The sequence below is a fragment of the Cryptomeria japonica genome, chromosome 7, assembly GCF_030272615.1.
Source record: "Cryptomeria japonica chromosome 7, Sugi_1.0, whole genome shotgun sequence".
Classification (NCBI taxonomy): domain Eukaryota; kingdom Viridiplantae; phylum Streptophyta; class Pinopsida; order Cupressales; family Cupressaceae; genus Cryptomeria; species Cryptomeria japonica.
This window is the reverse complement of record NC_081411.1, coordinates 620,452,505-620,465,586: the sequence shown is the minus strand read 5'-3', so window position 1 is coordinate 620,465,586 and position 13,082 is coordinate 620,452,505. Positions and strand designations below refer to the sequence as shown.

The following is a 13,082-nucleotide window of genomic DNA, read 5'->3' as shown; positions in this document are numbered from 1 at the left end:
AATTTGACTAATCAAGATCTGAGAACTGTTGTTGCGGTTTTTCGCCTCCAAGAGGGAGGTTTTCCCAAGGTATTGTTGTGTTGTTCTTGTGTTGTTTTGTGTTGTTATGTGTTGCATTTTCAGTTTCAGTTATTTACTTTCAATCTGATTGCTAAAAATCAACATGGTGTCAGAGCGGGTTTCTTCTATAAAGCCTAACAGCTTGAAGGTAGATCCTATATTCTTTTTGCAAACTAGGGTTGAAGAAGTCTAGCATGAATGACCGGGAATCGATTATATCAAATAATTCAACAACATAACAGCTTGAAGATTGAGGGCATCAATGGGGCCGTAACAAGAGTATGAAGGTTTCAAATAAAATCTTAGAATACAGGTGTCCTTATTCCTCTACTCTCACTTGTTTGCTTCTGTTAAGAAGGGTTCGCTTAGTTTGAGGATTTGTATATGTTTGCTTTGTTGTTATTGGTATTAGTTCTTTTAGCACTTTGTTTTGTAACCCTAGTTGGGGTATTAACTAAAGCACGAGGTTTTCTTGTTTGTTAACTATCTCATCAAAGAGTGCTTTCATATGTTGATTTTGTGCATTTGTTTTCTTCTAGCTTCAAACCCTAGCATTCCTTGTATTTTATTAAGGGTTTGTATAATTGTCATTCTAGGGGTTGTGATTATCACCCTAGTTCAAGCTTTATCCTTGTGTTAAGAACTTGTTCCAACCCTAGTTCGAGTTATGGAAGTTGGTATTCGGTTATTCTCTATTATGAACCCAAATTCATGATTGCTATGAGGAATATGCAATGAGCCAAATATCAATGATGTTATTGATCTGAATATTAATGATGCTTTGATGCGGTGATCTGAATATATCATAAAATTGGAAATATATAACATATAGTGGTCTATTCTTCTTCACTCATCGTGGCTCATATGCTTGGTATTTAGTTTGTATGGGAACACTCCCTGTTACATTTTAAAGTAAATGTTTTATAGTAATGCTTAAGACTTTGTTCAATTTCTTGATGATGAAACCTAAGAACAATGCAAAATAAAAGTATCTAACCTATTGAACCGACATTATTCAGTTAGAATGATATGGGCACTCCCACCATGGAGATTTTGTGGCCTCAGTTATTTTTGGTATTTATCAATCATATGTTTGTGCTCAGACTATACAATGTGTCTCTTCAATTGAGTGGTTGGTGCTTACATAGTTATCCTGTATTCCTTCTGATTAGTTTTACGCATTGGCTGGAAAGACAACTTGGCTTATGTACATTGTTTTTCTGAAGACATGCACTTGTTTTAGTTCTTTTGATCAGTCATTATTTTTGCAATACAATAATAATATGATCAAATGTGATCACATATGACATTTTTCAATTCTTGCACAAATGTGGTTATCTTACTGTTATTTGTTCAACAATTTACAAAATGTTGTGTAGTTTTATACTATGATTGAAGGTATTTGAATTGATCATCTTAAAATACAGCAACCTCATTTAGGAAGAGCGATTGATGACTAGAGAGCCACCAAATTTGAATTAAGGCAATTCACAAGGTTGAAGGGTGAAGATCCAAGCGACTCTTGCGTGTAACTTCAATATGTCATCGTTGAGCTGAAGGTAGATGATATGTGATGGCAAGGGTCGAAGGCCACGCAGGCATCGGAGATCCATGGGCTTGAAAATGAAACAACTTAAAAACATTGGTGGATTGTGTGGGAGTCTAGCCAATAAAGAGATAAGTTCTTTTATATTTGAATCATGCTCATGAATTTTCATGTTATTATTAATTCATTCTATTGGGATGTTGAATCATGTTTGATTCTAACATTGATGCTTCTCTTTGAAATAGTCTCGAACTATTATGCTTCAAGCTTCAGAGGGAGCTTGGGAATAGACATGAGAGAGTATACAAGCTTTCAGCTCATTCCTTCACTTGAGAAGATGGCTGAAGGTGTGCCATGTTCATAATGAAGGTGTGCCATGTTCACAAGGGAAAAGGAAATTAGCATTTCTCATTCTGATTTATGAAAACTTATGATGGTTGCTTTTCTTATTGGATTCTTATATTATGTAATCTTCATAAGTTTTGGTCGTCACAATTTATATTAAGGATTAAGAGGGAGTTCTATGTTCCCTACAATCCTCAGTAAAATGCTTTGATGAAAGAATTGACAATATTCTATAAACTTGGGATTTTGGAAGCATGATGTTGATCCTATTGGTTTAATGTTAAAATGCTAACTCTGATTTACATACAATTTCTAACTAGAAAGAGTTAGTTTAAGAATTTGGAATAAAACTAGGCCTAATACATTACTCTCTAGAGTTAGAAGCATGTCAAGGATCAAATGAATTGATATAATGGATTGTAGTGTTTCTACAGTTAACTCTGATTTTGCAGATCCATCGAAGTATAAACAGCTGATTGGATCCTTATATATCTAGTTAACACTAGACCAAACATTTGTTTTGCAGTGAGTGCCCTCAGCCAGTGCATGAACAAATCGAAGCATGTTCATCTTGTTGCAGCCAAGCATATTTTGAGATATTTGCGAGGCACAGTTGGCTACGAGTTGAAGTATCTAGTCAACATTGTCATCACCTTGGAAGTCTACTCTGATTTTGATTGAGCAAGAAGTGTATCCGATAGGAAGAACACTTCAAGAATTTGTTTCAGTTTGGGTTTTGTTGTTATCTCCTGAGCCAACAAGAAATAGTCCTCAGTTGCATTAAGTACTGCAGAAGTTGAGTACATTGTGTCAAGAGTGGCGTGAAGAGAAGCAATGTGGCTTCACAAACTTCTTGTTGGGTTGTTCGGACAACCTTGGGAACCCACTATCATTTATTGTGACAATCAGAGTTGTATTAAGATGTCTACTAATCGCGTGTTCATGACACGTCAAAACATGTGGAAACTCATAATCACTACATTCGTGATACGGTGCAGAGAGGTGCCATTCAGTTGAAATATGTCAGCACTAATGAGCAGATTGCAAATGTTCTCACCAAAGCCTCTAACTCGTGTGAAGTTTGAATATTTCAGAGAGAGACTTGTAGTTGTTGAGAACACAGCTTTGGCTTAGGAGTCTCAGTCTCAGTGATGCACTAAGTTGCATCTTCCACCCTCTATGGGCAATGCAAGGTGGAGTCACCCTCTGCGAGCAATGCAAGCTGACATTGTATTCTTCTTAGGGAAATGCACAGTAAACACCAGCAAATGCATAGTAAACACCTTTTGCAATCAACAACCTCATCAAGGCACAGCGAACTCTCTTGAAGGACTGCGAACTAGTCTAAGGGAGCACCAAACATCGTCTTAGGGTCAGCAAACATCATCTTTGTGACAACAAATCAATAGACAGTGACCTCAATCTACCATCCTACTTGTATTTCAAATAAGTTTGTTAGTGCGATTTACCCTAGGGTTCTATGAATAATTGTTGACAGCTTCAAGTGTGAAGCTAATTGTAAATTCAATTTGATTAATCAAGATTTGAGAATTGTTGTTGGGTTTTTCACCTCCAAGAGGGAGGTTTTCCTAAGGTATCGTTGTGTTGTTCTTGTGTTGTTTTGTGTTGGTTATGTATTGCATTTTCAGTCAGTTATTTACTTTCAGTCTGATTGCTAAAAATCAACAATTTCTACCTCTATCTTGATACCTCCCTTTATTGCCAAGGTTCCTTGATCTTCACTAAGAAAAGTGCTTGCAACATCATCAAATTCCAATTTGTGAAGACCAAATTGTTGATCGTAATTACTACTACTTTAATTCCAATTTGTGCTTGGTGGCGAGCATAACAAAATAGCTTTGATTTAATCAACCAAATTAATGCTTATCCAAATCAATTGACTAATCAAGATACTAAATTCGTTGATATGATTTGACATATTCCCCCTTCTTTCGTCTTCATATTATACTTCATAATGGAAAATTTTGTTGAAACCAAAGCCATTTCATACTTCCTTTCAATGTTGCTTCCAATCAAAGATTGGAAAATCGCCCAGGACTCGCCAAAATCGTCAAGTCCGAGTATGATTTATGCCTCCCAAGTCTAGCAAGCTCGAACTCGGACTCGTTCGAGTCCAGGGGACGAATTCGCCAGACTTGCCGAGTTGGCGAGTTTGGCATAAACTCGCCAGACTTGCCGAGTCCCATGGCCAACGACAAGGACCAAAAAAAACCAAAAAAATAGCATTTTTTATAGTTTTTTGATTTCTTTTTTTAATGTTATTTATCCTCCAACCCTAAAAGTGAACTTCATTTCATTCATTTGGAAAAATAGGAGGAGAAAAGTGAGTTGTAAAAAAAACAAGGGTGCATTGATGAAAAACGAACAAAAAGGAAGTTTAAGATTTCTTCCATTTATCACATTGGGGTTGCATTGTGTTTAGATTTGGTGCATCAAGAGTTGGATAGGAAGAGTTTGCAGCTCATTTCAAGCTTGTTGTAAAAGGTAAAATTGTTTTTTTGAAGATTTTTTTTTTTGTATGCAAAAATTCTATTTTCTATTCATTTATTTTGAAAGTTTTACATTTTTTTTTTAAATCTTTTGTATGTTAGTAAATTTATTATGTTTTAATGCAACAAACTTCACTTTATTATTTGCATCAACTTCCAGTTTCACAAAACTATCCTACAATGTCTACTTTAGCTTCTAGACCCCCCATTAAAAAGGACCCTGCTTGGAAATATCATCAGAGTTTTTCAGGGCAAGGAAAGGGGCAAACAAAATGTACATTTTGCAAAACAATATTTGATGGAGGTATATATAAACTGAAATACCATATTTCTGGTGTGCGTGGACATGATACCGAACCATGCCTAAAAGCCCTCTCTGAGTCCGTATGTGATTGTTATGCAATGGTTGAGGAAGTTGAAAGGAGAAGGAAACAAAAAGAGGATCAAGCGACCATTGGGAGAGAGGCAACTTTAAGAAGAGGGACACAATTAGATTGTGTTGGAAGCCTTTCTTCCTTACCTCCATATCGTCCAACTCAGTTTGCTACTGTTGGTGTTGGTGCTTCAAATTGTACTTCTGAAAGTGGCAATGCCACTACCACTTCTCATGTTCCTAGCACTAGTAATTGTAGTGGGAGTGTTAGCATTGGACCTAGGATTTGTAAATCTAGGTTGGATATCTTCTTTGTGCCTCGCACTACTCCTAGGTCCCAACAATCGCTTGAGGGTATGGGTTGGAACAAAGAAATCCATGATGCCGCTAAAATGGCAATTGGCAAATTTTGGGTCTACGGTTCTTTGCAGCCAAGGGAATATTTTAAAACTTTTATGTTTGATTATTTTAATTTTTTACTTTGATTCTCTTCGTTTTATTTTTTTTCGTACATACTACATAGCACATAGAACATATTTAACTTATCTCATTGAATTTATTTGTGACAAGGCTCCTTATTGGCAAGAAATGGTTGATGCCCTTACCGTATGCGGGGCGAGGTTCAGAGCCTCTACTGAGTGTGATTTGAGGAGACCCATTTTGACTGAATTGGTGAATGATGTGAAGAAGGAATTAGGTGAACGCTGCCAAATATAGAGCACTAAAGGTTGCACCATCATAACTGATGATTGGACAAATAGGAAAAATGGAACTCTTATTAATTTTCTTGTTTCTTCCCCAAGTGATTGATTAATTTTAGTTTCATTTACTTTTTAATTTTTTATTTAATGGTTTATTGAATGATCATTGATCTAGCGTTATTTTTTTATTTCAGGGGGCACAGTTTTCATCAAGTCCATTGATATCTCCGCCCATTGCAAGAATGCCACCTACATATGTGAGCAGATAAAAGAGGTGATTGATGAGGTGGGTGAAGAGAACGTGGTACAAATGGTGACCGACAATGAAGCGAATTATGTTGCTGCAGATAAACTTTTGATTACAAACTAATTTTGTTTGCAAATTAATTACTATTTTGTAACTCCATTAATTACAATGCAACAAAAAATGTTGTTGCATTATTGATGGGTCAAGAGATGTGTAAAAAGGGCGAAAAAATGTGTGCAAGTTTGTATATAATCATTCTCGAGTGTTGGCTCTTATGAGACAATACAAAAAGCAAGAGGAGTTGGCAAATTGCATTTTTTATGAGTGAGAGTTTTGGATCCCTTTGATGAGGTAGTGAAGGTAATTTTTTTAAAATTCTACAATTTAACTTTTTGTTTTATAACTTATTATATATATTCTTTTATTTGCTCATTTTTCTAGATTACGCAATATTTCCAATTTTGCATTTTGTTAAACACTTGGTGGTTTTGTTGCGAGTTGCAGATGGAAAAAAACCTCCAATGGGCTACATATATGAGGTCATGGATAGGGCGAAGGAGGGCATCAAATCCGTCTATGGAGGAGACGAGAGCAAGTATGGTCCCAATTGGAAAATCATTGATAGGAAATGGCATCATCAACTTCATAGGCCCATCCATCCAACAACCTATTATCTGAATCCGGCATTCCATTTTATCCCTTCTATCAAGGCTGATGTGGAGATCCTTAATGGGCTATATTCAATCATGTAAAAGATGGCACATGTTGGTACTACTTAAATAGAGCTTACAATTGTTCTCAAATGCACAAGGGGAGACCTCTCGTCCTCTCACCAAAGAGGATAGGACAACTATGATGCGAGGTAAAAATAAATTGTAAGGCTTAATTTTAGTTTTATTGTTGGCCCAATGACACCAAATATTCAAAAGTTGACCATTCGCATCTTAAGCCAACCATGCAACGCATCCGGTTGAGCACGCAATTGGAGTATGTTTGAGCACACTCCAAGAAGTGCAATAGATTATCTGTAGAGATGATAAATGATCTCATCTTTAGAATGAGAAATAATGCATTAGTTGACATATCTCCTATCATTCTAAATGATAGTTGATTTTGAAGCAAAGTGGGCCAATGAGACAGATCTTGCGACTCTCTTTAGCGATGATGACACTGATTGGATCGACCAGGTAGATATAGAGGCTGAGGCTATACCCGTGGCAGAGGAGGGCTGTGGCGAGAGGGTGCACACTCCTCTTGATGATGATCATATGATGATCATGTATTTTTTATTCCATGAGAGAGAGGATGATTCTTGTTTTCACCTATTTATCCAATGCAAATGGAAAAAATCTTTAATCAGGACAAATTCCATCTGTCTTCTACAATCTAAAATTCTGTCAAAAATAAAAATCTCAAATTTCCAAGGTCTTTACTAAGCTCTAATCATCAATTGCTGAAAATCAAAAACCAACTACATTCTTTCCAGAAATTATTCTCAGATTTACTAATCAACACATAAGATTTATAGTGGTTCACCAATATGACTCCATCCAATTTGAAGCAGAGGAACACTCTTATTAATATCAATCTTTTAGCAGCAGCAGCTGTTTCTTCAGCTATCCAATAATTAAAATGTCTATTGAGCTTCATATCCTACAGCCATCACGTAACCTGTTGAAAGGAAAACACACTATTATCTTTTATCTTGTTGATGGTGGTCTAGGTTGCCTTGCGGTTCGAATAATGTCAACAGTACTGGTGGAAGGCTGCAAACAAGAAGAGATCCTTATCCTCAGTTTCAGGAGGAAATATTAATTAACTGTTTAAAATTAGACCAATCAGTAGGAAATAGAAACAGATGTTTGAAATTAGACCAATCACCAGTAAATATAATTAACTGTTTGAAATTACAACAAGACACCTGAAATGCTTAAACTTTAAAATTTCACCTCACCGATCTCTTTCCTCCCTTAGAATTTGTTGGCAAATTTCCTAGACATAATTAAATGTACTTATAAAATTTCAGAGGCAGAGGATTATCCGCATTTTTCCTTTGAAAATCCTTTTTAAAACTAGGTTTTCGATCACATTTTTTGAATACAAACGTATGGCGAGCCCCATTGCAGGCTTCATTACATCTGTCCTGTGAGATATGAGAATGTCAGTAAGCACCTTGTGGTCCCCACGGCCATGATGCAATCGATGGACGATGAAACAAGACTTAGATTCTTATATATTTTTTATATCTCAGTTAACCATTGATCAAAACTCACTGATCCTCCGTACCTTAGAATGCTTACACAACCTTTTCTGCAACTCTTATACCACCATATCCAGCATAGCCAAGACTATTGCCACGCAAGTTGGGCATATTATTTGGAAGAGAAAAAGCAATTATTTCTTAGCAGCATATCAGTTGGTCAAGAGTTGGGAAGACTCTAATAAAAAAAATTGTATAACAAGTAAACATTTAACCAGTGAATTTTGAGTGGATCAGACTGCAAAATCCAGTCAATTGATAAGAATAACACCAATGTTCCCAGGGACCCACATCTCAGACACGTAAGAACACATTGTAACAGGGTACCGTAACCTCTATTTCTTATTTTTCAAAAGTATTGGGGAGCATATCATTCTTTTACTGATGCCTTGGTAATCCCCTTTCTACAGCTACTTATTTCTCTGGAATGCAGGTAATGTCAGGGCATATCCCACAGCAATAGCAGGGACATATCCCTGTGGCCCTAAGTGCAACAAAGGAGACAAAAAAAAATGTATGAAAAAAAATTCTCAAATAGCCTAAACCTAACCCACAAACCCTAAAGATAAACCCTCAACCTTCACTATATCAATTCAAATATTGTCTCAGTCACGTGTAATCAGCTCAATCTACTATTCAGATATTCAGCTCAATCTACTATTCAGATATTGTCTTAATCAAGCCTTAGTGTGATTCAATCACAGATTGATTGATTCAGCCAACTTATAGAAGGCACATAAAAGCAATCTCAGTCTAAACTACCTAAATCAATCCAATAGCATAAACCTAACCCACAAACCCTACAGATAAACCCTCAACCTTCACTATATCAATTCAAATATTGTCTCAATCACGTGTAATCAGTTCAATCTACTATTCAGATATTGATCTCAATCTACTATTCAGATATTGTCTTAATCAAGCCTTAGTGTGATTCAATCACAGATTGATTTGATTCAGCCAACTTATAGAAGGCACATAAAAGCAATTTCAGTCTAAACTACCTAGATCAATCCAAGCAGATCCAACTCTTATAACAAAAGTGTAAAACGCTTGAAGAAACCACAGGCTACCAAAACACTTGGGATATGTATTATTTTCCTTTCATAGAAGCCCCCATTGTCAAGTTCATGTGGTAAAGGGCAAGTAACCACACCCACAACTTAAATTCCTCTACTGAAAAAGAAGGGATCTCATCTCTATAGACCCAACCATAAAAGTGCAAGTATCAGATAACATATAAAAAAATTCAAGATGGGCAATAGACAGATTGCAGGATTATATATATACCATATGTTGCACAATGACGAACTTTTTAGATACCATATTGACATTGATTAGCACATTCTAGAGCCTCCAAAATAAGAGCAAACTCGAATAAACTCAAAAAGGGAAAAAAATAGCTTTTACATGCCACAATAACTTGCCAAAAAACTTTGCATGAATATTGTGAAGACACTTGATATAACAACAAACAAAATTCAGCATAATTTTCCTCTAATTTTATGATGATTACCCAAAAATTTGTTGACTTCCAAAATAGCCTTAGCATCTTGTTATGTCCTTCAAATAAAACCTATTTACTAAGATAGGAAACTTGAGAAACTAAGCCAGCTAATGATATACACTTCACTAGAAACGCCCAAATTGTATTTGCGATAAAAGAAAAAGCAATATCTATTGTGTTTGAGCTTTAAAGAAAGAGAAAATATTTACGATTTTACCAATACCTCTGTTTTATTCAACAAGTATAATTAATGTAAACACGGTGTAGCCCTAATGAGCTTTTATTTATTCTAGTCTCAGAGGATTGCAACAACCGACACCAGCAAACACACTGATGTCAGCAAAAACAATGCAAACATCGGAAGTTGTATTCATACATACAACTTAAGCTGCAACAAATATGGAGTATATTTTCAGGCAATCAAATAAACATTTAACCAAGCTGTGACGTGACCACCGTAGATATAAAAGACCCTTACAAATCCAACATGTCAGATTAGCTTCACAACACAACAACAACACAGCCAAAAAGTGCAGGTGTATGGTGTGTGAAGCCTGACAGCCAAAAAGTGCAAGTGTTTGGTATGTGAAGTCTATCAACACCTTATATAATACATTTGACTGGCTAATGTCAATAAATCTGAATGTTGCATAATTTTTATTTATCCATAACTGCCTAACTGTGTTAAAAAGAACTGAGCAACATTCATTAAAGCAGCTGCAAACTGATATGCAATTTATGTTCCTAACTCTCTATGTTCCTAACTCTCGATCAAAACAATAGATGCTTAATTAGGATTAGGATTAAAATCATATATCCATAACTGCCTAGCTGTGTTAAAAAGAATTAAACAACATTCATTGGAGCAACTACAAACTGATATGCAATTTAAGTTCCTAACACTGAATCAAAAAAAAAATGGTTAGTTAAGATAAGGATTAAAGTCGGATAGCCTCTCCATTATAACAACAACAAGATATTACACAATTCATGTTCCTAACTCTAGATCACAATAATAGATGCTTAGTTAAGACAAGGATTAAAATTCATACAACCTTTCCATTAAAACACAATTAAAGAAACTGTTTTATAAAGATTTTCTGCGATCTCAAACAAAACAAAAGGAAGCTTCCTTACAGGCTATACAAGGGCAAAGCAAGAATCATTCAGAACTGTCCTCAGCTCTCATAGCTTAGCCATCATTGGCGGTATGAAATTAGGAACCTTCGCTGTATGCCACTTGCACAGGAAAATGTGGATGAAATGGAAAGAGATGAAATGAAATGAAAGTTTTTAACGGAGTGGCAAAGGACTGCAATTTTATATCAATATTGAGAAAATGAGGAGATAAGTCAAGGCGATTGAGAGAAAGTGAGCTTTAAAAGTGATGTGTGCAGGATACATACAACGATGGCACCTACTACCACGCTGGTCAGTTGTAAGTTTACATCATCGGACAGAAGCACTTCTACACAATCATTTGACAAGTAACATCAATAAATGCAACACCCGACATAGTGTATAAAAACCAAAAACAATCAACAAACGATAAAAATTTACAAAGATCTGACTAAATAAAAAAACTGCGCTTATACAAAACAAATGCATCTTCCTAAATCTGAAATAATCAAAGACTGCAATAAAAGGGCAGCCAAAAAGAGACTTAGCGTTTACGATGTTCATGTATTCCCACTTCCCAAGGCAGCAAAGCTGCAATTCAGGTAGGTTATGGATACACACGTAATGCAGTTTAAATCTGCGGCGGAACATGCCAAAGCAATACCCGCAGTGACATATAAACCGCATTACGTAGGCAAGCCATCACCTGGACTGAAAGGCTAATGCCACACGACACAAAAAGAGGAAAAGGCTTCAGAGTAACCTCTGATAAACCTTGATTTTAATATTGCACAGTTATGACTCGAATCCCTTCCATACTAAAGATCCAGGAAGGCGCTCTTAAGGACCGTGCTTCAAACCACAGAAATAATTAGAAACACAATTAAAAACATTTACTTACTGAGTTTACATTAAGAGTACGATGCTTCAATTTAAGATACCTGACCTTTATCCCAAAGACTTGAAATTGAGTTACAGTGTACAAGACGGATCTTCCATGGGGCAAGTCAGAAGAATATATGCCTCAGGTTTTAACACTCAGAAACAGATACATCTGTCTCGGACATCTAATTGATTCATCACTCTTGCCACATTAGAGTCAAAGCATGAAAGAAAAAAACAAAAAGGATGCTAAATCGACTTACAGGTGCACCATAACCATAAATCGATAGGATCTGTCGCACAAACTCCTCCTCAGATATATGAAATAGAGTGCCTTTTATGCAGGAGCCGAAAAAATGGAACCCTAGGGCGTTCTTGCGAAAACCCTAACTTGCGGAACTCACAGAATATACATTCATCCATAATTTATCCGGTAGCAATTACAATTAATCAAAAGGAACCAAGAAACAGTTAGGTTTAGGGTTGTTTTGGTAATTTGTTAATTTTGAGTTTCTATAGGCAGGATTATTTATCCATCGATTGGTTGGTGGTTTGTGGTTTGTTTTTTTTCCCTTTTTCTCTTTTGTTTTTTTCTTTTTTTTTTTTTTTTTTCGGGTGTAAAGAGAGAATTAATAGGTAAAAGTGATGTGCAATTGTATAGTTCTTATATTTGTATTATTTTAATAATTTAAAAATTACTTATTTTTTTTCTATTATTTGTTTTCTTAATAATCATTGTAGAATAAATTTCCTTTTTCTTTGAAGGAATTAATTATACTTTAAAAGTGTGTTTGCATTTATTTTATTTTATTGGTTGTACCTATAATATTTATAGTGATTTCAATGCATTCAAATTTGTCAATCTAAGAAAATCTAAATCTTTGTTTTATGCAACAAAATACATGAATCTAGAAAAATCTAATCTTATTTAATGCAAGCAAGTACATGTACAAACAAATCCAATTAAATGCACACATTTGTTTTACCTTTGTTGACAAATGTGGAAAAATCTTATCTCATTTAAATGCATATTGAATATGAATATGTAAAAAATAAATACCATGTCTCTATTCTCAATTCATGTAAGTATGTTAATTAATTTGCTAGCAAGCAACATATTACCTTTGGCTAAGTCTTATTTGGAGATGTTGTTCCAACAAGCATGGTGTTTATTTTAGCCCCATATAACAAATGATTTTCTAAACTAGGAATTAGAAATCTTGGTCAACAAAATGAAAGTCGTTGCAAAAAGTAACTTGCTTTGTAAAAATGGACAAGTTGATTGTTCTTTTTAACTTGCAAAATATAAAATTGATTGTGCTTTTTGCCTTTGCAAGAAAATAAAATATTGTTCTTCTTTTTAGAGCCCAAAATTTGAGGTGTGAATCCTAACTTTGCAAGAAAGTAAATGTTTGATTTGTTGTTCTTTTTACCTTACAAATGTGATTATTTTTAGAGCCCAAAAATAAGTGAGGTACTTTTTAGAACACCAAATTTGAAAATGAAATTTTTTTTATCTAGAAGAAAATATG

The 13,082-nt window shown here is 35.1% G+C and overlaps 1 long non-coding RNA gene and 1 other non-coding gene across 2 annotated transcripts; both read right to left on the bottom strand.

Annotated features, from left to right (window-relative positions):
- Positions 1-6,452: 6,452 nt before the first annotated feature.
- On the bottom strand, positions 6,453-12,072 carry LOC131856206 (uncharacterized). Its single transcript, XR_009358330.1, has 2 exons — positions 11,610-12,072; positions 6,453-11,017 (listed from the first exon to the last, which is right to left on the bottom strand). It is a non-coding gene; the product is annotated as an uncharacterized LOC131856206 (long non-coding RNA).
- On the bottom strand, positions 11,666-11,762 carry LOC131035854 (small nucleolar RNA Z266). The gene has a single exon (XR_009104006.1). It is a non-coding gene; the product is annotated as a small nucleolar RNA Z266 (small nucleolar RNA).
- Positions 12,073-13,082: the final 1,010 nt, after the last annotated feature.